This window comes from Meriones unguiculatus, chromosome 4 (genome assembly GCF_030254825.1).
Source record: "Meriones unguiculatus strain TT.TT164.6M chromosome 4, Bangor_MerUng_6.1, whole genome shotgun sequence".
Classification (NCBI taxonomy): Eukaryota; Metazoa; Chordata; class Mammalia; order Rodentia; family Muridae; genus Meriones; species Meriones unguiculatus.
In genome coordinates this window covers 127438268-127441944 of record NC_083352.1, presented here as the reverse complement: position 1 = coordinate 127441944, position 3677 = coordinate 127438268, and the positions used below count along the sequence as shown (strand labels likewise).

Here is a 3677-nt window from a genome sequence, read left to right as displayed (position 1 = left end):
GTTGTCTCCTGTGCAATGAGTTCAAAGTTCTTCCCCACTTTTTCATTTCTTTTCTTTTCTTTCCTTTTCTTTTCTTTTTGCATTGGGATAAATATGGAATTATTTGCATTTCTCTAAATGTAGACATCCAGTTACAACAGGACCATTTATAGAAGATGCTGTCTTTTTTCCATTCTATGCTTTTGGCTTCTTTGTCAAAAATCAGGTATCCGTAGGTGTGTAGGTTTATTTCTGGGTCTTTTATTCGATTCCATTGAGCAATCATTTGGTTTCTATGCAAGTATCATGCAGTTTCTATTATTATTGCTCTGTAGAACAACTCGAGATCAAGGATGAAGATACCTCCAGACAATCTGTTTTTGTACAGAATTGTTTTAGCAATTCTGCTTTTTTGTTTTTCCATATGAAATTGTGAGTTGTTCTTTCAAGTTCTGTAAAGAAATGTGTTGGTATTTTGATGGGAATTTCATTGAATCTGTAGATTGCTTTTGGCAGGATGGCCATTTTAACTAGATGAATATCAAATGGCAGAGAAACACTTAATGAATTTCTCAACCTCCTTAGTCATCAGAAAAATGCAAATCTAAACAACCCTGAGATTTCACCTTACAGCCATAAGAATGGCTAAGATCAACTCAAATGACAACACATGCTGAAAGGATTTGCTGAAAGGGGAGCACTCCTCCATTGCTGGTGTGAATGCAAATCTGTACAACCACTTTGGAAATCAACGTGGCCCTTTCTCAGTTAATTAGATAGGAATAGTGCTTCCTCAAGATCTAGGTATAGCACTCTTAGGCATATATACAAAATATGCTCAAATATCCAAGGACATTTGCTCAACCATGATTGTAGTAGCTTTATTTGTAATAGCCAGAATCTGGATGTCCCTCAACTGAGTAATGGATACAGAAATTGTGGTATATTTACACAATGGAATACTACTCAGAAATTAAAAACAAGGAAATTGTGAAATTTGCAGGCAAATGGTGGGAACTAGAAAGGATCATCCTGAGTGATGTATCCCAGAAGAAGAAAGACACACATGGTATATCCTCACTTATAAGTGGATATTAGACATATAATACAGGATAAACATACTAAGATCTGTACACCTAACAAAGCTAAGCAAGAAGGAGGACCCTGGGTAAGATGATCAAGCCTCACTCAGAAAAGCAAACAGGATAGGCATCTGAAGAGGGAGAAAACAGGGAACAAGACAGGAGCCAACCACAGAGGGCCTCAGACAGACTCTACCCACAAGGTATCAAAGCAGATGCTGAGAATCATACACAAATTTTGGGCAGAGTTCAGGAAATATTGCAAAAGAAGAGGGAGGGGTATAGAAAGACCTGGAGAAGACAGGAGCTCTACAAGGAGAGCAACAGAACCAAAAAATCTGGCACAGGGGTCTTTTCGGAGAATGATAATCCATTCAAAGATTGTGATGTAGCCCATGGCAGATCAGTCTCCAAGTGGATTTCCTAGTAGTGAGAACAGGAACTGTATCTGACATGAACTCAGTGGCTGGCTCTTTGATCACCTCCCCCTGAGGGGGAAGCAGCCTTTCATAGCCACAAATGAAGATAATATAGTCAGTCCTGATGAGAGCTGATAGGCTAGGGTCAGAGAGAAAGGGAGGAGGACTCCCCCTTTGGGGAGGGCCATGGGAGAAGATGAGGGAAGGTGGGCTTGGGAGGGGATGAGGGAGTGGGCTACAGCTGGGATACAAAGTGAATAAACTGTAATTAGTAAAAAAAAAAAATAAATAAAATTTAAAATTCAAAAAAGGGTAAAGTATACAACATAATCAATAACTACCATTTCAATTCATTTATGCTGGCTACTTATTTCTTGGCCATAGTCAAAATACACTAAAGATGTGAGCCCAGAACTTTCTGGTTCTAATAAGCTATGCTCCCCATAGGCTCATATGCTTAGACATTAGGTTATAAGAGGACTTTCAATGGTTACACTGAAATACACTGGCATTCTTACTGTCATTAATAAAATACATATAGAAGATCCTGAAACAATTTGAAGACATTTTTATTAGAAAAATAAAACTCTATAGTTTTAGATAGAAAAACAACTCTATAGAATACAAAGATTCACACCAGCCAACAGGACTAACGAGACAGAGAAAAATATTATGTCTTTTACACTAGCCTTGAAGGTGAAAGAAATAGAGAGGAAGCCCAAAGTATCAGATTGAAACATCATCAAAGCAAATCTGTGGCTCTAGGTTGAGGGGACATTCAATTCTAGACTTTCCTTCCCCAGGAAAAAAAATTTCATTAAGAATGTATTAGAGTGCTTGCTTCGGCAGCACATATACTAAAATTGGAACGATACAGAGAAGATTAGCATGGCCTCTGCGCAAAGATGACACACAAATTCATGAAGCGTTCCATATTTTTCTGAAGAATGGATGCACAAATTGCGGTATATCTACACAACAGAATATTACTCAGCAATGAAAAACAAGGAAATCACGAAATTTGCAGGTAAATGGTAGGATCTGGAAAAGATCATCCTGAGTGAGCTATCCCAGAAGCAGAAAGATGCACACGGTATATACTCATTCATAGAGACATATAATATAGGATAAACCTACTATAATCTGTACACCTAAAGAAACTAATCAAGAGGGAGGACTCTTGCTAAAATGCTCAATTCCCATCCAGAAAGGCAAAGAGGATGGACATCAGAAGAAGGAGAAAAGAGGGAACAAGTCAGGAGCCTGACACAGAGGACCTCTGAAAAGCTCTGCCCTGCAGACTATCAATGCATATGCTGAGACTTATGGGCAACCTTTGGGCAGAGTGCAGGGAATCTTAGGAAAGAAGTGGAAACAGTAAGATCTGGAGAGGACAGGAACTCCACAAGGAGAACAACAGAACCAAAATATCTGAACACAGGGATCTTTCCTGAGACTGATACTATGCATGGAGATAACCTAAGACCCCTGCACATATGTAGCCCATGGCAATTCAGTATCCAAGTGGGTTCCATTGTAATAGGAACAGGGACTGTCTCTGACATGAACTGATTGGCCTGCTCTTTAATTACCTCCCTCTGAGGAGGAAGCAGCCTTACCAGGCCACAGAGGAAGACAATGTAGCCACTCTTGATGAGACCTAATTGACTAGGATCAGAAGGAAGGAAAAGAAGACCTCCCCTATCAGTGGACTTGGGGAGGGGCATGCATGCAGAGGGTGGAGGAAGGGAGGGATTGGGACGGGAGGAGGGAGGGAACCACGGGGGGAGGGGGATACAAAGGGAATAAAGTGTAATTAATAAAGAAAAAAAGTAAAAATAAAAAAGAAAACTAAACAGAAGAGAATAGCCTCGAAAGGAATGTTTTAGAAAGTGAGGAGAGGCGCTCTCAGGAATGGAAGCTGCGGAAAGAGCCCACCAATAACGAGGGCATCTGCGTCAGGGCCTTTCTGTTCTCCAGCTTCTATTACAAACATATTGGGTTTGTAAAATTTTGTTTGTGTTCTCATATGCTGTTTGGTAGGTGAAGCCTCGGCAAAGACTAGATTCCAGCCTTCCACTCAAAGTGCATCCTTACACTTTCTAGCTACCTGTCTGTAGTCTTCAATATCACAAATTGGGAAAAATATTTGCATATTTGGTAGAAACCATGGGAAATATCTTTGCATTCTGTTTTT

The 3677-nt window shown here is 39.9% G+C and overlaps 1 non-coding gene across 1 annotated transcript; it reads left to right on the top strand.

Annotated features, from left to right (window-relative positions):
* The first annotated feature begins 2313 nt into the window (after positions 1-2313).
* Positions 2314-2420, top strand: LOC132653902 (U6 spliceosomal RNA). The gene has a single exon (XR_009591726.1). It is a non-coding gene; the product is annotated as a U6 spliceosomal RNA (small nuclear RNA).
* The last annotated feature ends 1257 nt before the right edge of the window (positions 2421-3677 follow it).